The sequence below is a fragment of the Prionailurus viverrinus genome, chromosome A2 (assembly GCF_022837055.1).
Source record: "Prionailurus viverrinus isolate Anna chromosome A2, UM_Priviv_1.0, whole genome shotgun sequence".
Lineage (NCBI taxonomy): Eukaryota > Metazoa > Chordata > Mammalia > Carnivora > Felidae > Prionailurus > Prionailurus viverrinus.
Genome location: NC_062562.1, coordinates 49,133,275 through 49,157,495, shown reverse-complemented (window position 1 = coordinate 49,157,495; position 24,221 = coordinate 49,133,275). Strand labels below are relative to the sequence as shown.

At 38.4% G+C, this 24,221-nt stretch overlaps 1 long non-coding RNA gene across 1 annotated transcript; it reads right to left on the bottom strand.

The window, feature by feature from the left end:
- Window positions 1-1,694: 1,694 nt before the first annotated feature.
- Window positions 1,695-4,572, bottom strand: LOC125160557 (uncharacterized). Its single transcript, XR_007150279.1, has 3 exons — window positions 4,374-4,572; window positions 2,815-2,980; window positions 1,695-2,441 (listed from the first exon to the last, which is right to left on the bottom strand). It is a non-coding gene; the product is annotated as an uncharacterized LOC125160557 (long non-coding RNA).
- Between the last annotated feature and the right edge of the window lie 19,649 nt (window positions 4,573-24,221).

Genomic DNA, 24,221 nt, shown 5'->3' with positions numbered 1-24,221 from the left:
CAATTGCTCCCCTAAAATGTTGAGTTCAAAGAAAGGGACCATATCTTATTCATTCTTGTATGCCCAGTACCTAACACAATGAACAAAGAGGCACTCACTACTTTTGGTTAAACAAATGAGTGAATATCATTGTGGAAAAGTAATGGGCATTGGAATCACAAGGCTGATGGTGAGTTACTTCGTTCATTCATTTGTTTGATCTTTTGAATTAAGCCAATCTTTAAATTACTTTAGCTCTGGTTTCTTTGTCTCCAATGATAGCCACATCTTAGGATAATGAGAAGCAAATGGGATACTTGTGAAGCAGTAATGAAGGCTTTAATTGTTGGGGAGCTCAAATACTGTTGGAGTCAGACCTGTTTTTCAATCATTCTGTTGCCTCTTGCATGATATTGAGCAAAGTCACTTATTCGCCTCTGTGAAACTAAAGATGATCATACCTACTTCATAAAGTTATGATGAAGATTAAACCCTGATCATCTATATATTATGCTTTCTGCTTGGTGATTGCTCATCTATGTTACCTATACTATCAAGGTCAAATCCCAGGCAACACAGGAGAGCAGATAAATCTGATTATAGGTTCCTTTTAGTTTCCACCTGCCTCATCTCCACATTACTGCCTGGCTATCATGTTGTCTTTTGTCTAATCATCTGAAATGACCTTCCCCTTAAGCAATTCGACTGGGGGATTTTCTGGCTTTCCCCTCCACTTTATCAACTCCAAGGACTAATCCCTGATGATAATCAATCCCTGATAATATTGTAAGGGATGCTAATGAATTCCCATCACCTCTCAAACAACTGTTACGTCCATTTTTTCGGGGCATATTTTAGAGATTCAAAATGAACTCATCAGATTAGTTTCCATGGAGAGATGTGCTAGTCTCGGGTTTAGGTGAGAGGCCTGGAGGCATGTGTACCTTTCAGTATTTCACACATTATAACAGGAGGAGGCCCTTGCTGTAGCTTTAGGAGGAATGACCCTGCTGGAGGTAGCCTTTCAAACATTGTCTTCCTTCTCTAAAGTAAAGAAGATTCTGGCATAGTTGAATAGGTAGAGAACAAAAAGTCAGGGTGTCCCACTCTCATTGACTTTCTTTCTGTGAAATGGGGCTAACATATATCCCATTTTAATTATAGGACAATTTTGGAAACCAAAAAAACATAATATGTGAACAATTTTATGAAGATCCATTAAAATCAAGGATATATTTCTAAAAGTCCTCATTTCATGTAACTCCAAGCTTAGAAAGGCATTTTCAGGCTCTAAAAAATTAGCCCATATATAATTACTCTGCCTTAAATGGAAGCTCCAGACTATCATATTCTATTGTGTAGAAGAAACAGACTTTGTTACTTGGTTTAGGTTTAAACTATTAATGACACATTTTAAAATTTGATCCAGTTTTATTGGGACTGGCAACAGAGAGACATTGATAGCAAATATTGAAGCCACCTCAAAAAGTGTTCTGGACTTTTAATGATATTGAAAAAGGAAGCTTACTTCTAGATGTTAAAGAAGTAATATGATTTTACGTGTATATTTATTATAAATTTGTTTACATCTGAAGTGTTTAACACAAGATACAACTTATAAACTATTATTCTATCCTAAATTAGCTATTTTCTATAACCTGCCACAATTTTTTAAGATGTATTTTATAGACTTTGATACCTAAACAATATGGAGGTTTATATTTCAGATGCATTTACACAAATACTATAGTAAAATTACTTGAGAGTGATTTCATACTTCTTTGGATTAAAGGGCCAAAAATAGCACTGAAGATTAAATATTTTGCTGAGCTTTCTGCCTTAGCTGGTTTGTCAACCAACTAAAACTCTTTATGTTTGCCAGGTTATAACTGATGGATCCCGTGGCTTTTCTATCTGCACAGGGAAGGAATTTAAAACCAGAAGAAACAAGTGCTTTAACATTCTAGAGATTTACTTCATGACTTCCTTTAATTAAAGTCAATTCCTTATTAAAGAGGGACTCATATTTCCGATCCTGTATCTTCTCTTTCTCTCAAGGAGAACACTCATACTACTGTTTCCACGACTACAAACATTAGATGGGTTTCAAATTATTGCTTTATCATTATTTTTTGAAGTCATTCTTTCATGTGAATACCTAATTCAGAATCTCTCTGCATGTTAATTTCCTGATTTGTAGGAGAGATCAGTGATGATAGGGTTGTTTTGAGATTTCAATGAGTTAAGTAGAAGTAAAGGAGTTTGAATTCTCCCTGGTAAGAATTCAATATGTATCCTCCACGCTGTGGTTGTTGCTGAAAGTGTGCCTGTCGCTGTTGCCTTTGGTCCTTTAGGAACTTCTTGAATCATATTCTTGCAAGAACATGAAGATAAATGGGCTACTTTTGTTTCTTGTGCTCCGCTAGAATCCAGAAAGATTAGTCCAAATAGTAGGATGATCTCTGAGGAGATAAATATGAGATTTTATTTCAGAAGCTTCAGTCTTTGAGAGTCTTCCCCTTGGGAGCAGAATATGAGTATTTGGAGTACTCCAAAGCAGAATAATGAATATTTGCTTTTCCTTTCATTTCTCACAATTTTCCTGACCCAGAAGCAGTAGTGGATTCTTCTGTCATTTTGGTATTCCCTAGCTATTCTTGTGGGCACCTTGCCTGATTCAGTTATGCTTTATAAATTTTAAAATACAAATGGAGTCTCCATACTACTTTATCTCAGAGTCTGAGAAATATATAAATGAAAAATAGAGTGGAAGCCTGTATTAGTTAAGATTAAATTCAGCTATATATGAAAGAAGCTCAAATAACAGTGGCTTACCTAAGAAAGGAGATTTTTTTCACTCTCCCATAAAATATGATCAATGGTTGACAGTCTAGGGCTGCATTAATCAATCACCTGGGTGTATTCTCCCTTTCTGTTCCTCCATCCTTAATATGACTTCTATCTTCAAAGTTGCCTCACTGTTGTGAGACGGCCATTTGAGCTCCAGCCATCACATTTATGTTCCCAGCAGCAGAATGGAGGAAAAGAGAGGAACAAAGATATTTATCCCCACTTAATGAACTCCTTTTAAAAAGCTTTGTGAGAAGACCCACACTGCAACTTTTGCCTACTATGTCGAGGGAAGACAGGAAATAGTTTTATCTAGAACTTGCATTTAGAGTTTAGAGGTATTTCTTCGCTGTCTTGATAAGCTGATAGGTCAGAGCTATCCTCACCATTATATTCCAGAGTGGTGGGCATAGGCTACAGAATCAGATGAATCTGGGTCTGGATCTTGGTCTGCCCACTACTCTTTGAATGTCCTCGGGCAGATCAGGGAAGTTCCTTCAGCCTTAATTGTATCATCTATCAGATAGATATAATGATAGAGCTTACTTTATAAAGATTGAAAGGGATGATCTATGTATGTAAGTTTTTTATCCAAGTAATAATTTTTAAATGAGTACCAATAATTTTATTTCACTGTCTCTTATGGATACAACACTGTACCAACTTGGACAAATATCATATCTTATTCTCACAATAAATTTGCAGTGTTTTACAAATGAATAAATTAGAAACTTGAAAAGACTAAGTAACTTGACCAAGATTTTACAAAATGAAATGTAAGCCTTCCTTCCCAATTAAAAAAGAAAAAAAAAGCCCACATCTTTCTGACTGTAACAACTGATTTTTCTTTCAGATTAGATTGTTTCTTTCAGTTCCAGGTACACACAGAACATGTAGGTTTATGTAATAACAAGCTGGGTTCTAATAGCATTTTAGCCTACAGATTGTATTCACTCAGCAAGTGTCAGGAGTTGCTAGACATTGCAAATTGGAGTTTTAAGCCCAAACTTCAGACTTGTATTCTGAGAAAAAAAATGGGACCCTAATGTAGAAGAAAAATAAGAAAGATGTTCTGCCTAAGACATTGTTTCAAAGTCTCATGTTTCGTGTTCTTTGTCATCAAGTTAAATATGTAGACTTTGAGTGAGATAATCAGGTTGGAGGGCCAGATCATATTGTTCTCTGTCTTCTGCTGTCCATTTAATTTGTAAAATTGAAATGAGGCATCTGCTATGCAAGTTATAAGGTTGAGCTGGACTAATGTGATAAATCCCTGGAGTGGTATACAATACCCATATGACTTTCATATGGCAAAGGTTGCCATGATAGAGAAAATCTAGGATGGTGTCAGTGCAACAGAAGGTGCAGCTGAATTCACACATCTCCCATATAAGAACATTTTCTAAGCTGGGACCTGAAGAATAAATAGAGATTAACCAAAGTAGGAGAAGCTGAAAGAGTATTCCAAGCAGGAGAGACAGCATGTGACTTTGACCCTGGGAGCTTATTTTGGACATCTTTTCTTTGATTATTCCTACCCTTACCTTTTAACTTTTGCCTTGACTTTGCCAGGTCTGGCTTTCAGCCTTGCCATCTGAAAGCTTCTCATGAAACATGGATGCCACCACTTTAAACAACATGCCACTGGGATTATGTCCTCGTAAAGCCAATGTTAACAAACCATCCTGTAGAATTGTTCTAAAACGAGATGGCAACTAGACTTCATTTCCTGTGCCAATGCTAATTGTTTATGGTAGCAGACTGGACAGATCAAAAAGATACTGAGGATTAGTGGAAAGAGTCCCATGATTAATTAGTGATGCTTCCCTAGGTTCAGAAAGAGAGTTCTGATGCACAAGAATTGGCATTCTTGGGCCCAAAACTTTCTTTTCCCCTTTCCATTATGTTTTGAGTGGAAATAGGAAAAATGCCAAAGAAGTAGGGTACAGGCCAGAAAGGACAGATGATAATACCTCCCGTCTCTTGCCTGTAGCATTTCCAACCTCAGCATACAAAATCTGGCTTTTGATAATAATGAAAAGCTGACTCCAAGTTCTCTGGGTCATCTTGGTGATAGTCCCTACATTTGTCTTTTCAGACACCCAGCTGCTTCCCCTAACATACCTGCCTACAATAAAAAGCCTGATGTAGGGATTGCCCCAAACAGGAATGGCTGGGGTGAGGCCGGAATATTGTCTGTGGTCACAGACTTGAGGTTGCTACTGGCCTGCATGGACTTGAGCCTATGATCTCATCCTCATAAAAGTTTCTTGCTAACCTATGAGTAATAAGCTACAGACAACAGTCTCCTCTGCAATTTTTAAAAAAAATTATTACTCTATTTCCCGTGCTTAAAACTTTTCATTGGTCCCATTGACTGCTTGCCGATCATTCTAGACTATCTTGTACACTGCATTCCAGACACATAAAAACTTAACATTGTTTTTCTTTGTGCCACCCTGTTTTAATGTCTGTGCCTTTGTCTCTTCAGTCCTTTGTACTTGAAGCCTTCTTTAGTGCCACTTTGTCCATTTGGCTACTCTAATCTAAATTCCAGACATGGCTGGAATACAACCATCTCTGTAACCCTTACCTGTCCATTCCACTTGGTTCATCTCCCTCAGCAATGCCATCTCTGTGTGTTTATATACATTTATTATTACACACTTCATATGGGTTGTAAATAAATCATATTCCCTAGTAGACTGTGACCTTCCTCAGGGCAGGAAATGGGTCTCCCTCATTTTGTAACAGACATTTAAGCCAGAGTCTGGTCACCTCATATATTGAATTTAACTTAATCATTGGGGGTGGGGGGCACTAAAATGCTCCTTACAGTCTCACTTTGCATATCTGGAAGAGAGGAAACTGCTGTCTAATCAAAGATATATATTTGTTTATCCTTATTCTATTTCATGGATTAAAGTCAGGACAGGGAAGATCAGAATTAAAAGTTAGACTTAAAATCAGAATTAAAAATTGAGTTACTCCACTGCAATTTGGAGTGCAATTAGGATGGGGGGCCATGTATACTTCCTTGGAATTTTTAATCAAAGAAATTTTATTTTTATTTATTACAACACGGTTCCAGGAAACATCTTGTGTAGTCATATTAATTCAATTATTCAGATGCTCATGAGTTAATATTGTCTTATCTCATGTTTTCAGGTCATTAACTAATAACGAAAAACACAAGTAATTAAGAAATTTAGAAAATGCCATTAACTGCCATTGAATTTTGTCTCCCTTCTGTGTTTGTCGAGTAGTTGGATAGAAAACACTTAACCTTTGGCTCACAATACCTTCCTAAGGAATGACCATCGTCCTCTTGGCTTCTTCCCAGATGGACTGGGCTAGTTTTCCACACTGTGGATTCTTGAAGCCATTATTCCCACTAACTATTGTGCTTTTTGGAAACATGCTGTCTAGTCAGAGAAGAAGGAGAAAGATTGTGAGCTCCTAATTGTCCAAACATGTTTATTGACTTGCTTGCTTTCTCAAAGTTTGATAAAGACAAACTGAGTGAATCCCAAGTGCCCCCAAGACCCTATCAGCCATCGTTAGAACATAAAGTTAAACTCCTTTATTTATTAAATACCAAAATTAAGAAGTAAGCCCTCATTATGTTTGCATAAAGTTCTGTCTTTAGAATATTTGATTTCCTCAAGTGTCTCTGCACATCCACAGAGATTGCTTAAATATTCCACACATTTATCCCATTGGCTACCCCTGCCAACTGTTTGACTCTAGATTTCTGCCCTCTTTTACTGGTTGCATCTTAGTGTCTCAGGTGGGTCCACTAAGGCTTGGGATTCTCTCTGTAATTATACCTGGGCCTGGGCATACTTTTTTCTTTAACCTGCCATAGAGACAGATAATACAGGGTGATGAAACCTTTGAAATAGTGGGTGATAAAGACTAGAAATAGATACCAGAGATCTCAGGGTTCATAGGTCAGAACCCCTTCTGGAAGACCTCTGGGAGGTATGATCTGTTTATGAGCTGAGTTATGTTCCCAAAAAGATATGTCAGTGTCTTAACTCCAGTACCTCAGAACGTGACCACATTTGGAAATATTGTAGATGTGATCAGTTCAGATGAGGTGACACAGGGCTAACATGGGATCCTAATCCAATATGATTAGTGTCCTTTTAAGATGAAGCCTCAGAGAAGAGAATGCTCTGTGAAGATAGAGAGAGAAATTAAGGTGATATAGCTGTAAGCCAAGGAGCACCAAGGACTGATGGCCATCACCAGAAGCTAGGAGGAGGCAAGGAAGGAGTCTCTCCTATAGGCTTTTAGAGGAAGCATGTCCTTGCTGACCACTTGATTTTTGGACTTCTACCCTCTGGAACAGAAATAAATTTCTGTTTTTTAAGCCACCCAGTTTATGGTACCTTGTTATAGCATCTCTAGGAAACTAATACCAGGTCCTTCCTGCTAGCTCCCAGCCTGTCATAATTGCAGAACCTAGCTCATATCTCTAAACCAGCAGCTGCCCCTGTCCATCTGAAGTCCCAGATCAAATTCTGATGTTCTCCCTCTCTAGCCTCACATCTGCTCTGTTCTAAGATGACTGCTGATTGTGAAGTCCATTTTTTTCAAGAAAACAAATTAACAAATCTTTGGTTGACTCTCTTCCAGGAATCACTTTGTGATGACCATCACCAGGTGGACAATATTAGGCAACAAGTCTCTAGTACAACAGTTGAGGTGGATTTTGGCATTATCAATCCAGTTCCTTTTAGAGTCCCTCTTGCAAATTTGCTGACACAATCTCTCTATTATGCTTTCCTTTTTATGATTTTTGCATAAATAGGAATATATATCTTCCTTTTTTACAATGTTAATTTATTTTAACAGAGTGAAAAGAGAGATCATTAGTGTTAGAAGGGTAGAGAAAGAGAGACAGAGAGAGGGAGAGGGAGAGGGAGAGGGAGAGGGAGAGGGAGAGGGAGAGAGAGAGAGAGAGAGAGAGAGAGAGAGAGAGAGAATACCAAGCAGGCCCAATTCAGCATGGAGCCAGAGCCCAACTCAGGGCCCCATCTCACAACCATGAGGTCGTGACTTGAGCCAAAATCAAAAGCCAGACACTTAACCAACTGAGCCCCCCAAGTGCCCTGGAGTACATATCTTCTAAGAAAAGACACTCACTTTTAGGAACAGCACATGAATTAGGAAATGAATGTGTCCTTAGAGAAATCATAATCTGTAAAATGTTAACACAATGAAATCAAAATTTTTACAGTCTATTTTAGAGAAGCTTAGATTGTCTTTGCATTCTATTAATTCATTCTAAAATTCTTTGCTTTACCTTTGCATAGCTAAAAGCTACATCAGAGTGATTTTCCTAAAATAAAGGTGGTTTTTATTTCAAGGTAAATTTAAATTTTCACTAAAAGGTAATACAAAAACTATTAAAAGTGTTAAAATGCCCATCCAATTTATATGCTCCACCCTTCTGCTTCTATCTATGAAGGTTTTCAGTAAAAAGAAATAGAGATATAGAGAGTACTGAAGATAGAGGTAGAGGTAGGAGTAGAAGGGGGAGAGACAGAGACAGAGACAGAGAGAATTCTCAACCCTTTAGAGTCCAGCCTTGGCTAGACAGACCCCTCCATTATCTCAAGATTTTTTCATTTTAGGATTTCAGTTATTCCTACTCTCTTTTCCTCCATGAGAAATTATTCCTTGGATTATGCTTCTTATATGATACTTAGAACTGGAAATTCCATAAATAAAAGGAGAAATAGCTCAAGAGGGATGAGATGTAGAGGGTATTATGATAGCACAGTTGTGAGGATGCAGCTTTTCAGCACATTGCCAATCCCTGGTGCACTCCCATGATTGATTTGTGATGCCCACCATGGGTGTGGAGGAAGTAGAGATGAATCTGTAGCATGAATTTTCTGTTCTGCATAGTCTACTTAATCTGACACTTGTGCTATAGCTGTCTTTTTTTTAGGTTAAGTTCTCTAAGTCAGGAATCAGGAAATAAGGCTCACCACTATTTTTGTAAATAAAATTTTATTGAATTCAGCCACACCCTTTCATTTAGATACTATCTGAGGCTGCTTTTATACTACAGAGGCAGAGCTGAGTAGTTGCCAGAGGGACTGTGTAACCCATAAAGCCAAAAATATTTACTATCTAACCCTTCACGGAAAAAATTTGAGAAACATTATATGGTGCCAGTCCTGGGCAAATGCCCTTCTTCTTGTATCTACTAACTAGACTCATTCCATCCTTCAAAACAGAGTATTTAATGTATTCAGCTCTCTTAGTAATAGAAAATTGAAATCAAAATCAAACTATCTAGAGTGAAATAGTGGAATTTTAGCTCATAGCTGCAAGGTCCAGGGTTAACTGGCTTTAGGTACAGATGGATCTCAAAGGGCAAATGTGTCATCAGAAGTATTCTCCCTATCTTCATCTCTCAGTCTTGCTTTTCTCTTAGGTACCCAGGAGTCCCAGATTTATAGTTGATCAGTTATCCCAATAGGGCATCTCCTTAGCAATTAGTCCAGCAAAAGCACCAGCACTGAGTGTAGAAGAATCACCATGGATTATTTGACATTCTCTAACCAGTACCATGGCCAGGGAATAAAGTTTGATAACTAGCCCGGGTTCATGGATGTCTCCCTATAGCTGGACCTGGAGTCATTTCCACCCGAATTATAAGACTGGTTATAAAGGAAAGATAGTTCTCCAAAGGAAAAACAATGCCCCCCACCCCTGCCCCACAAGACTAAGGGTAACTGAATGTACAGTAAAGAAACATCCATCCACTATTCCTGATTAATGGGATTTCTATAAGAAGGAAGAGAAACAAAAGAGTCAGAGAATCTATCCTTTTAGATTCTGGTCTGTTTAGACCTGGTCTGGTCCTTCTTGATCCCTTTTGATAGCTTCTATTATGATCTGTGACTGCCAGTCATTGCATGCCAATCTGAGGGAGCATTCAGGCTGCCGTGGCCATAGGTGGTGGCCAGGAAAGAAAACTTGGTGGTCTCTGTATATCTATATACTCTCCCAACTATAAATATTTGCATAGGCAAAATTTCCAGCTCAGAGCATTGTACATTGTGATCTTACCCCAGGAGATTTTCCGACAGAGCTGCACCCATATCCAGCTGTAATTACTAGTGATGATGCATCATAGAAACAGACCAGACCTTGGCTAACACCTGCCAGATAGATATGGTTGGTATCTTTTTTCTCCCCCAAATCAACTGAAAACAATAAAAAGTGGTTGTTAATTTAATACCTTTGGTTGAGAAATTATCACTGTTGACCATGAATATGGAAGTGACATAGTGTGCCCATTTCAAAAGGTTGTTTTTTTCCACACTCAATTTTAGTTGTCTATGCTTTCATCTGTAAATACTTTCCATGGAAATGAAAGCCACAATTTCCTGCACTTTTCAACATTAATGTTTCCAGATAGTACCACCCATTCACTGTATAAAATCTGTTCCTCTACAAATGACCCTGGGCCACCTCTCTCCACCTATCCAAACATGTTATATAGGGGGGATTCAAGGCATCAGTTTTTAAAGCTCCCCAGGTGATTCTAAATACTGCTAATTTAGATAGTCTTCTTGTTTGGCACCTCGGAATCATCTAAGCCCTACACTGGTCACAGAGTTAGCTACTATCTTCTCTCTGTCTTGATTGACTTTTGTTAGGGCTTCCTGAGCTATTTTGCAACAGCTGATTAACTTATTTGCCTCTTTCACTAAACTTTGTTCCCTATAGGCAAGCAAAGTTATTTATTTTTGTATCTTCAGCACTTAGCAGATCACCTAGAACAAGATAGCTGTTTGATAAATCATAGTGGAAAGGAATAATCTCACACCATCCTCTCAAAGATACTATGAAATAGGTATTATTGTAATCATTCCTGTCTCATCAGGTCAGAAATTGAAACTCACAGACATTAGGCGCTCTGTGCAGAGTTTGACTTGAACCCAGACCTTCTGACTTTAATGCCATGTCCCATTCTAGAACATCATTATTAATGGAAAGTACTGATACAATTGCTGGTTAATAATGGTTAATAAATAGCAGGTTAAAAATGGTCAAAATTTGGCGGTTTGATAGGCTTCAAACTTTTGTTGTGGCCTTTATTTAGGGTTTTTGACTTTTTGTTAAAAGAAATCAACAAGTAGTCAAAGCAAATTGGCTGGAACTCTCAGTGGCCTTAGCTGGTCAGAAAAAAATGTACATAAGGTTAATGAGCAGAAACTCAGACCCACTGGCCCCTCATAGTATAGACTTCAATAAAGCGTTTCATGAGATGAGTTCAGTCTAATGACTGTCTGGATATTAACCATGAGATTAGGGCTTTTCTTTATCAACTCATGGAGTGGTGAGTTGGAAGTGAACTCATGGAGCCATAGAATCCTGAAGAGTTTGATTTCTCATGGAGTCAGATCATTTCACAAAGAGTTAAAGGACCTGAATTTAAATATCAGTTAAGTTACCACCTTGCTATGTGAACTTATGAAAGTCTTTCATCTCTGTGAGTTTTACTTTATTTATCTGCAAAATGGAAAGAATAACTCCTATTGTACCAGATTAATCTAAGGTTATAATATATATATATTAATATAATATAATATATTATAATATAATATAATATAATAATATTATATTATATATATGTATATTCCATTAAAGACTTCACAAACTATAGTGTAGTGTACAATCATATGATAATGTTATTGTGGCTCTTCCCTACCTAGAAGGGAAAGGCCAGCAGGTTCACTAAACAGAGCATTAAAATATAAATACTTGAATGAACAACCTAGATGCCTTTAATGATAATACATGAGCATCCTGTCTTTAATGTAAAGTCCCCTCTGGCATGAATAGATTGTTACAGCCAGTTCATTTTCCATCTTTCCAGCAGATTAACTGCTTGTCTGAACTCTTGAAATAGGAATTATGAACCTCTGTGGAGTTGAAGGGGCTTCCTGATTAACTCATCTGTTTTCGTCTCTTATAATGAGAAGTTACCACTGTTCCCAGAGTGTTCTGCTTCTCTGAAGGCTTGCAGTTCTCACTTTATACACAGTGGCAGGTGGGCACTGCCAACAGTCTGACTGATGAATTCACTACCTAAGACTTAGAGAAAGAAATGACATTGGAAGTTAAACCATCTTAAAAATAATACATGAATAGTGCCATCTCCCTCTGTCTATTTTGGAAGCTTCTGAATGCAATTTTGATAGTGTATCTATATGGTTCTCAAAGTAGGGATTCCAGAACATCACCATCATCATCATCATCATCTGTGAACCTGTTAGAAATACAAATTCTTGAGCACTACCCTAGACTTACTAAATGAGAAATGTTGGAGGTGGGTTCCAGCAATCTGTGTTTAAGCACTTTCTAAGTGAAACTGATAAATTAAAGTTTGAAAAGCATGACATGTCTTTACTGGACAAATTCATGTCCCTTGAAGTAAGATAGGGACAAGAAGAGTAACATAGGAGTATTTATAATTAAAGTCTCTTTTCCCTAGGTACCCACTGAGAATTCTTTATCAATTATGTTCAGTTCTGTTGTGGGATTTTGTTGAGTAAGTAGGTGTTTGGGTGGAGAAAACTGGGTGAAATCATGAGAATATGAAGTAATATGAATTTTAAAGAGACATGTTTCCATGTTTAATTGAAAAATTCTGGGAAGCATAGGTGGGGCAAAAAAGGAGGTATGACCAAGACAGTTAAATGAACTTGTCCTTCTTTTAGGAAAAGAGAAAAAAAGAAGGTAAAACATGCATGCCCCCAGTTGTTCAAGTCATCAATCTAGCATCACACTTTTAACTCATTTTCTTTTCTTTAATGGCACATCCAGTCCCTTAGCAAATCCTCTCAGCTCCATTTCCAAAATGTATCCTCAGCTCATTCACATCTCCAAATATATGTTGCCACTGTCACATCAAAGGCATTATCATCTTTCTCCTGGGCTACTTCTTGCCTCCTAACTGGTCCCCTAGCTTCTCTCTTGTCAATCTACTTTGAACACATTTAGAATCACCTTAAAACATAATTCAGATCAGTCACTCCCCTACCTGCTCAGAACACTCTAATGGTTGTTCTTTGCATTTAGAATAAAACCCACACTTCAAACCATGACCCACAAGGCTCAGCCTGACATGGACATTAACCACCTAATGTTGTTTAAATCCCCTCCCCCAACAATCTGCTGCAGTAGCAGTTATTTTTGTTGTTACTATAGTTTAGAGAGAGAAAGAGAGTGCACAGGAGAGGGGCAGAGGAAGAGACAGATCATCTGAAGCAGACTCCATGCTCAGCAGAAAGCCAGACACAGGGCTCAATCCCACCAGGACCCTGGGATCATGACCTGAGCCAAAATCAAGAGCCAGGCACTCAACCTACTGAGCCGCCCAGGGACCCCATCCAGTAGTAGTTTTTTATTGTTAGTTCCTCAAACATCCCAGGCTCTTTCCTGTCTCCAGACATTTGCCCACACTGTTAGCTCTGCTTGGGTTGCTTTTGCTACCACTCTTTCAAAGCTGGCTCTTCTTTCTCCTTTAAGTCTCCACAAAACTGGCAGCTCTTCAAAAGGACCTTTATTGGCGAATCTGTCTCAACTGAGTTTCTCCAAACTCACCCAGTACATGGTCTATCTTGACTCCTTTTTTGTTTCATGCATAGTATTTTTCACAGTTAGAAACTATTTATTTATTTTTTGCTTCTGTCTCTAGAATGTAAAGTTCTCATAGACTAAAATCATGTACGTCTTATTTGGTTTCATTTCTGCTGCTTCCACAGTGATGGGCACATACTGATTGCTCAATAAATGTTTGTTGGATCAGTAAATTGGAGCATCTTTTGTGCTGTGTGATTCTTTGGACAGATAGATATTTAGAAAGTTTTGCTTAATGCTCTGTAATATTCTGCTATAGTTGCTCTTCAAGAAAGCTTGGGGGTAGAATTATTGGTTTTAAATGAGGTGGGCTATGAATATATGCTGTGCTATGCTAGAACCAGTTCATACTGGCTTGTGAGAACAGACTGTGAGCATCTCTTTTTAATTCTATGACCTTATATTTATAGCTTGAAATCTGTAATGGTGGGAGTATTTACACCATGGCAACTGATAAAAACTAAAAATCAGAGATTTATTTTTCCCCAGAGAACTAGTTCTTAAAATTTTCCAAGCATAATATTGATAGATATGTTTTAGGTTGTGGTCCCCAGAAACAGACCCTTAAGGAGAATAAGGAAATAAGATCAATAAGGGAAGAACACCAAAGAGGAATGTGATATCAAGCAAAGTCCCATGGAGTTTTACTCTGGCTCAATCTGACAGAACAGTTGTGAAAACAAAGTTGTCCATTCTGGGGCTTGGAGTCTGGATTATTTGTACTGTCACCTATCAGTCATTGGTTAAGGACTAACCCATGGGAGCATGCATTCTTAGGTACTACCTGTTTCTGTGTGCAAAGGGAAAACAAGTTCTGGCAGTCTGAATGCAGGGCTGTAACAAAGAGTCACAGTTGCTGGCTTTTGGGAGTGTGAGCACCCAAAAATGGCAAAGAGAACCTGGGCCTATGCTCTGGTTGCTGACAACTCTTCCACAAGAGTGCCTCCCAACTTTTAACATACATTTAATTGACCAGGAGTATGGAAGTCTGGAGGATCTGTAGGTCTGGGGCTGAGCCTAAGATTCTAAGTATCTAACAAGCTCCCAGGTGATGTCATTGATGCTTCTCATGAATCACACTTTGAGGGGCAAAGTTCAACAAGATGCTTTAAATTATTTTCTACAGGCAGATCCAGTTTTATTTGGCTCAGTCGAGTTAGTTTTCCTGGAAACATGGTTTACAGAAGAGTTTGAAATAGAGCCACCTGAGAGATACTTGATCCCACCATTGAATTTCCCCACTTTATCTATGAGGTCAAATACTTAGTTACAGCACTTTAAATTTGTAAGGGAGGTTTCAGATCCCCAGTACTTCAGAGAAGATAAGTAAATGCCAGATAAGTGTCTAAACACTTTTTGACCATGTCATGGTGCTAGTAGCTAAATCTATTGCCCACACACCAGTGGTTTTTGTTCTCTTTATCTTTTGGCTTCAAGTTCATTCATCTATTCAATAAGCATTTAATGATACCTATTTGTAAGTTGCTATGAATGTTTTGTTGACATAAAAATGAATCAGGTAAAAAAACCAGACATGTCTCTTGCTCTTTTTGGCATCAAAGTCTAGAGTGTTGACTTATAGAAATTACTGGAAACAGGTTTCAAATTGATCAAACATCTACAATGTTTACTTTGTGGGTGTTTAATGGGTGACAGAGCTTGAATTACCCCTTGGTCGAATTTTTCTCACACAACCAACTTAAAAATGTGAGGGGGCTGCCTATGGCACAAACTCAACGAAGAAATAAAGTAGAAAATTATTTTTAAGCCTCATCACTGAAGATGTGAAGACATAAATGCTTTTTACTTGCCAACTCTACTCTTTATTTTTATATTCCTCAATGAATGCTAATAAGACCTACCAGTGCCGACCGCCTTAGGCAGAAATAAATATTATGCACTTGCAGTAATTAATTTATGGCAAAGTGTAGTCAGTAGGGTAAAGTGAATTTGTGAAATTCTCAGAGTACTTGACAGCTTCTTATTGAAGCAGAAATAAAATATAGTCAATAAATGGTAAAATGCTGAAGAAAGTGTTTAGTTATCACCACAAGGGTTATATTAAGTAATTTGGGGTACTTTGCTTTCCTGTTCAACCCAGAAGTTATGCATTCATATTACTGCAACATCAGTGCAATATTTTCTAAACCAAGCAAATAAGGAACAAAAGAAAACTTTTTGGAAGTATTCTTTGAAAATAACCCTTTTTTCCCCTAACAGTATGCAAATGAGCTTCTAAATATGTAAACCTTTACATGGGTCTGCATGGAGCCCCCATATATTTTGGAAGTATTTTGGTTCAAATAATTTTGAGGCAGCAGCAATTCATAAAATATTACTTCAAAGACATGCAAATGGTTTGGCAGGTAGACATTGTTAGCGGGATGATGTTGAGTATTTCCAGAATCCCTTGCCCTTAGGTTTGCAATTTTGTTGATGGTAATCTCTCTGTTTAAGTTCAGATTCCTGTGAAGCAGAGCCTGAGGTGGAGAATCTTGTATAAGTAGTTGATTAAGGGAGTGCACTTAAGAGGAATGAAGGAAAAATCTGAGCAAAAACATGATTTCAGGAGAGGTCTAGCCTCAGCTGGATCCCACAAGGAGCTCTAGAATGTGAATCATGTTACAGAGTGCCCCACCATGAGGCCAGAGACCCTGCCTTTTGTACCCTCATGTCAGTTAATCAGGAAGTGACTCTTTGGGGAGAAGTAGACTATCTCATTGGTGAGGTGGCTCCTTTTGGCCAAGGACAATTCTTGTATTGGAGATTTGGAAAAGGAGACAGCTGCAATCCAAAACACACAACAGCTGGGAGATGGTGCATTAGCCCAGTAAAGGCAATTTGGGTAGGGCACAAACTTGACCTATTACTCTCATTTGGGAAATGAGGAGAGAAGAAAAAAATGACAAGTTGGTTTATGAACTAAGTGCTCTGATAAAATAGCAAAAATAATGTCCTTGCATTGATTAGCAGGTCTTGACCAGAAGAACATTTGGGCTCCTGGTGTTACTACTAAACTTTTCCTTCTGAAGTAACTTAAAAGTTAATCCAGTAATGATCCCACTCTTCTTTGATCAGTTCTCAACATAAAATATGTTCATAGGAAGTGAATTGGTTGTTACAACATTGTGGGAAACTGACCATGGAAGAATGGGCTCATGCATTGGATGACAGAATCGGGGGGAAACATTATAGTAAGTAAACTAATCCTTGGTCATGATGCAGTACTTTTGTGGTGAGTGAATCACTTCCTTTCTCTATGGAAGTCTTCTGCAGACCCAAATTGACTACTCCTGTGTTCCTCAGCAGACCTTCTTCCTTCTCCTTCTTCCTTCTTCCTTCTCTTCATCTTTTGTCTCATTTTCTTTTCTCTTCTCACTTGTTTCTTCCTTCCCTTCTTCATTCTTTATTAAAAATCACTTTACCTTCCTCCTTATTCTTGCAACCTAGCTGCTTTCCTTCTTTCTCCTCTCTTCTTTCTTGCCTATTTTTCACCCTCAACCCTCTCCCATCCCCGATTCTTATATTAAATACTCCTGCCTATTCCCTTCTCTCCTCTTCCTTACTCCTTTCTTGTGTCTCCCTCCTCATCTCCTTTCCTTCTGTTCATTATTTCCCTCTTTTGCTTCACATCCATTTTCCTTTTTTCTCTCTATCCCTCTTTCTCCTTCCCTCTCTTCATTAATTTTCACAGCACATCTATTGGTTCCTAGGTAGCCAGGATGCCTGCTGTATTCAGACTGCCTTCTCAAGCTCTAGACAGGGAAAGTATTTGTTACAGTTAACTTGGTGAAAGTGATTCAACCAATTTATCTTAGTATTTGTGTGTAATAATTCTGGGAAGGCACCAAGAATGTGAAAGTATGTGTAATTAAGCATTATTGTAACTCAGCAGGGATTTGGCCTTCCAACCTACTTAACACAGGCTTAGCTTTATTGGGCCCTGGTCTGGCAGGGCCCCAGTGCTTTGGATCTACCATGATTAAGGATACTTTTCCAGATCCCCCAATTCTCAGTTCATGGCATTCTTTGCAGAGATCAAAAAATGCTTTAAGTTCACTATCCCCACCAGCCAGCTTTGAGCAAGATCTGTCTCACCTGCCTCACTCTCATTACACATCCCATCTGTCTCTTATCCTCCTTTGGCAGCCAAAGAGCTTGATGCATTATGCATCTCAGAATATTAGAAAGATTATATAACCACCACACTATCAAACTCAGGAGACCAGAAATAATGGGAGCGTCTCTTTCAAGGACTTTTCCCTTAGTTCTTTTTTTTTTTTTATTTTTTTTTTTTTAATAATTTTTTTTCAACGTTTTTATTTATTTTTGGGACAGAGAGAGACAGAGCATGAAAGGGGGAGGGGCAGAGAGAGAGGGAGACACAGAATCGGGAACAGGCTCCAGGCTCCGAGCCATCAGCCCAGAGCCTGACGCGGGGCTCAAACTCACGGATCGCGAGATCGTGACCTGGCTGAAGTCGGACGCTTAACCGACTGCGCCACCCAGGCGCCCCTCCCTTAGTTCTAATGTCAAGGAGGACAGTGGTATTGGTTAGAGAATTTTAAATGGGAAGAAAAATACACAATCACAGGCACATACACCTGCAACCTCATACTGTTCTAAGGACTGTGTCAGCTTAGTTAAGAAGAATGGAAGTATTAAACATCTTTTGGCAAGAGTCTCCTGGAATCATTAACTGATTTTGTGATTCAACAAAGGTCTATAAATTGCTAAAGGTATTGCCTGAGAGATGCAGTTTATGTATAAATAGATGAACGTAGAAGATACTATATCTTTTATGGGTGGCTTAATGACATCTGTAGGGTGATATACTAGCCATAAAGGTGAGTAGATGGAAGGAATTGATACAAGTCATATTTTCACATTGTTGATTTGCTAATCTGACTAGATGAAGAGTGATTTTTATGCCAGAATGTTAGCTGGCTATCCTAGGAAAGTATCAATCCATGTTGCACCTTGCTCATTAGATTATTCTAATTGTTAGAAAGATTCAAACTAAATAACAAAAGGCTCACCAGTAGGCAGGAAAAAGTTAACTAGCTCTGTGGAACATTTGCAGATAGTAGTGAAGACTAGGAATTCAGAGAAGCGGGGCATTAGAAAATCTAACAGGGAGGGTTGCTAAAATCAAGAAGGGATACTTATCAAGACTTGATTACTCCCGAACCCTAAAAATCTAGCATAATTATCTTGTATGGTTACAAAACCCCTTTTAATTTGGAAATTTTATTCCCTGGATCTTAGTTTCAGAATTTGTTTATGATTCACGTATTTGTCATAGAATTTAAGCATAGAAAGTGTGTGTATTTTGGTCTTCTACAGTAGAGGAGTGTCACTGGGAGCCACAGCAATTCCATCCTTCATCTTCCTCTGGTGCCACAAGGTCTCTGTCTCTATTTTCCATATTTACTTTCAGAAGAGGAAAAGTTGCTTCTGCTTCATTGGCACATTAACCATCACAGCTGTCCCCAAGATGGTGCCTTTGGCCATGGAATCCACCTCTTATTTCCAGTCAATCTTGACCCAAGTGTCCAATATCAGGAGAAAACACCTGATTGGCTCCACATGGATCATATGACTGTCTCTGGTCCAATCAGCTATGGGACCAAGAGGATGAATCACACGGCATGCATCTGGTTATGTTTATTTATTTGATGGAAGGGAGAGTTGTTAACAGAGCATGGATGTGGCTGGGAATATCAAAAGATGTATGCCACATTATTCTAATATTTCAAATGTTGAGATGAGGAACAACACCAGAATGATGACCATGAAATAAAACTATAAAAATGAGTGGATCTGTAATCATATCTTAGTTTAAAAATTATGTTCTCAGAGGCCTTAAGCTCTATATAAAAATATGAAGGTTATACACAAATTTTAATTTATAGAAATTTAACATGATCTTCAAGATAATGTCCCCAAAGGAAAAAACATTTCTACTTGACACTAAAACATCCAGTTGAAAATAAACAAATTTAGGGACACCTGGGTGTTTCAGTCTGTTGAATGTCCAGTTTGGGCTGAGGTCATGATCTCACGGTTTGTGGGTTCAAGCCTCATGTTGGGCTTTGCACTGACAGCTTGGAGCCTGGAGCCTGCTTCAGATTCTGTGTCTCCCTCTCTCTTTGCCCCTCCCCCACTTGTTCTTTCTCTCTCTCTCAAATAAATACACATTAAAAAAAATTAAAACAAATCTATATGATGGCTTTAAATAGAGTATGTTGTTGCTTCATTAATTTAAGTGCATTTTTTAAAAATCATATTGAAATATGAACACTATTGCCAATTTTATTCTTTTAATAAAAAAGTTATTTTCTCCCGGTATATAAGTTAACTTATTTTCTCACTTACTAGATCTCCACTTTCCTCTTTTAAAAAAATTTTTCAATGTTTATTTATTTTTGAGAGAGAAAGAGAGACAGAACACAAGAGAAGAGTGGCAGAGAGAGAGGGAGACACAGAATCCGAGGCAGGCTCCAGGCTCTGAGCTGTCAGCACAGAGCCTGATGCGGGGCTCAAACCCATGAGCCATGAGATCATGACCTGAGCCGAAGTCGGATGCTCAACCACCTAAGCCACCCAGGCACCCTCTGCTTTCCTCTTGAAGGATATGTGTCTAATTCTCTGCCTTTCAGGTTAACTTCTTGCTGTTCCAATAACTTTTTAAATAACAGAAGTGACCTGTAATAAGCCCTGAGATATGAGATATGAGCTTTATAAAGAGGATCTATACCTCTGTCATTGCTGCTATTCATTCAAATGCACAAACCCATAATTCTTCCTTCTCCAACCCAAATCATTCAGTCACCAAGTCCTGCCAATTTCTTTCTCAATATCTGTCAAATCCATCTCTTTCAATATTTCTTTTCTTTGATCTTATGTATACACTGCTGCTCCAGGAATACTTCCAAGGCACTGCTTTGCTTTTCCCTATCCTTTCTGATAACAAACTTTAAATGACTCACCATTGTTTTCAGAACCAAGTCCACTTTCTGCATCTTCCCACTCCAGAATCTTCCTTCCTACCTCTCAACCAAAAGATAACAGAAAGTTGGGAAAGGAGATTGAAAAATAAGATGCAAAGCCTGGTGTGCAGTTTTGTGGCTAGTTTATTTTCTTCTTTACCAACATAGTGGTTCCTGAAATGATGTCAGAACATCCCAGTAGCTTCTGAATGAGTCTTCATACTCTTTTGTCTCCTTATCCATAATACATCACATTCCTCTATTAGGAGGTGAACAAGAGGCAAGAGTGCCAGATTTGGTTTAAAAGCTTTTCTGCCTCTTCAATTAAAATACCTGTTACTAAAATAAATGTTAGTTGGCATTTTCTCATAAAGGTATTTTATGGATGGGGTGCTTTTCAGGTATTTCATTATTTTTCCAACTGTAGAGAAGATCAATTTTGATCTTTGTTGTTATATAGTCCTATGTGTACATTAAAAAATTTTTTAAAGATAGAAAATGTAAATATACAGAGATAAATTAATATATTATAAAAAAGAATTAGAGCCAGAAATTGCCCCTGGCATCTGGCTTATGGTAAGGAATTTATCTGTTTGCTCTGGAGTTATAGCCCCTAGCTAGTTCCCAACCCTTCCCTCTTAGCTGGAGGTGTGCATAATCACTTTGAAAACAACCTGTTTCTAGAAGTCCCAGTTCTGCTTTCTTGACTTCCTAGTTTACAACTCTTATGAAGGTGATAGTATCTGATATGGGTACATTCAATAAACATCTATTTTGAGCATCTGCTATGTGAAGATACTCTCCTAGGTACAAAAACAAAAGTGAAGATTGTCATGAAAGAGTTCTTAACAGGTTGTTTAAACATTCTCAGTACTTCTATGAAAATGGGAGTAGGAATAATACACTATCCAGATATGAAAGAGCCTGAAACATAACGTCTAATCAATACATGACCAGAGCCTTCAGCCATGGAATGAATTTGTTTACTAGTGCCAATGCTAGGTAGAGGGGCTGTTGTCCACGTGCCCTCTTAAGTACAACAAGGATGTACTGAGCTCTCACTCTGGACCTAATGTCATACTAGATGCTAGACACAACTAGGAACAAGACAAAGAACTTTTCCAATGTTCACAGTCTCTTAGATTACGTGGAGGGAGAAGAAATAGGGGACCTATATTAACAAATGAATGTGTGGTGCAAGATAGTCTCATCCCCTTTTTGCCTTTCCATTCCTCTCCATTTTTATTCCTGGTGAATATGGAGTTGTTTTTTTTTTTTAATTTTTTAATGTTTATTTATTTTTGAGACAGAGAGAGACAGAGCATGAACGGGGGAGGGTCAGAGAGAGAGGGAGACACAGAATCCGAAGCAGGCTCCATGCTCTGAGCTGTCAGCACAGAGCCCAACGTGGGGCTCGAACCCACGAACCACGAGATCATGACCTGAGCCGAAGTCGGATGCCCAACCGACGGAGCCACCCAGGCGCCCCTGGAGGTTTTTTTTTTTTTAAATTAATGTTTATTTATTTATTTTTGAGAGAGAGAGAGAGAGAAAGAAAGAAAGAGAGAGAGAGAGAATGAGGCATAATGCAAACAGGGGAGGGACAGAGAGAGAGGAAGATACAGAATCTAAAGAAAGCTGCAGGCTCTGAGCTTTCAGCACAAGAGCCAGACAAGGGGCTCGAAGTCACAGAGCCTGAGATCATGACCTGAGCCAAAGTTGGATGCTTAACTGATTGAGCCACCCAGGTGCTTCTGGAGTATCTTCTATCATAAGAATCCATGGAAGTTACCATTTTAGAGGTGATCGGTATTTGTACCGTTTCTAATATGATTCATATAATTCATCATAATAGTATTATCAAAACAAACAATATCAAAACAAATAATAACTAACATTTATTGAACAAATTTGCCAGGAACTCTTCTGAATGCTTTGTGTATACATAAAAGCTTTGTGTATTGACCTAGTTGACAATCATCAGAAGATCATTAAGGAATGACTCTAGGTTTAAGAACTTCAGATGTTATAGCAGATGGTGGATAAGGTATATGGGTGCAGTCTGCCACTCAGTGCCTCTGATATCATGCCAAGTGAATGTCTACTTGTATTATCATCATCAATTTATTTGCTTTTGTTCTCTTTATATCCTTAAGGAAGGTATGACACAGAAATTTTAAATAACTTGCTCAATAATACAAAAGAGAGTTGGTCTTGTAAATGTGAGTCTCAACTGTTGCCAGTCTCAGATACCTGAGGCCAGAGAGGTCTTGCTGCTCTGAAACAGAGAGTGAGGACATCAAACCACCATTTGATGAAACCAGGAACATGGGTGAGGGCAGAGGGGATGGAATCAGGAAGGGAAATGAAGGGAGAAGGGACTTAGGGGTACCTATCTAAAGTGGACACTGTCTGGTCTGAAAAGGATTCCCTTGGGAACAGTAGAAAAATCCTTTGATTGACTGTCAAATACATTTGAACTTGGCTGAAACTAAGAATTATTTATTTATGGTAGGGAACTACCTGGTTATTGTGGGGCATTATATATATGTATATGTGTGTGTGTATACATATGTGTGTATATATACATATATATTCATATACATGTATATGTATATATATATGTGTGTGTGTGTGTGCGTGTGTGAGTGTGTGTATAAAATCCAGCATCATAGGTTCTAAGACAGAGTTTTTTGGGGACAGGTATAAAAGGAAATGGTAGGTTTTGTTGATTGGTGGTCAGGAGATAGGAAAGGCTTCTTGGTCTCCACCAACTATTGGAAAGTAAGCAGGTATTTACCAATCTCCATCACCCCCAAAAAAGATGGAGAGGGGCATTTTTGGCAAAGTAGTCAGCATGGGCAATATCATATAAGTAGGAAAAGATCTTCAGAGGAATTGCAAGAAGTTTAACTTGACTAGAGTTACCTTAGAGTTACCTTGCTGCAATGAATGATGTCGCTGGAAACGCTGGCATGAACAGACAACTTTGTAAGCCATATTTAGAGTAGGATATGGGAAACTGCTGAGGATGTCTTAGCAGAGGAGTAACCTGCTTAGGTATGGTTTATAAAGCTCACTCTGACATGATACAGAGGAAGGCTGGGTGAAACATACGTACTTCACCGTTGCTCCCAAACCCACTATCTCTATAGAAATTCTAACTGTGTCTTTAAACATATCCCAAGTGGGGTGCCTGGGTGGCTCCGTCGGTTGAGCGACCGACTTCAGCTCAGGTCATGATCTCACAGCTTGTGAGTTCGAGCCCCACATTGGGCTCTGTGCTGACAGCTCAGAGCCTGGAGCCTGCTTCAGATTCTGTGTCTCCCTCTCTCTCTGCCCCTCCCCGCTCATTCTCTGTCTCTCTCTCTGTCAAAAATAAATAAACATTTAAAAAAATAAACATATCCCAAGTATATCAAAGGAATAGAAAGATATCTAACATGTGCTTTTGTGCCTTTGAACTTCTCAGGAAAATGACAAACTGTATATTGCTTATGGAGCAGATGGAAGACCACTTGTAGTTTATATTTACATCTGTGAGAAATCTTAAGGATTGAGTGGTTTAGCAGTATTTCTGTTGTGTGTGCTATAAAAATTCATTGGTCAAATCAAGTCTCAGTGCTGCTTATGAAAATAAAATGTGCGACTCCATTTCACCATTTTATTATTTAATTAACAAATATAAATTTAATTTACTATGTGTTGAATGGATGTCGTATT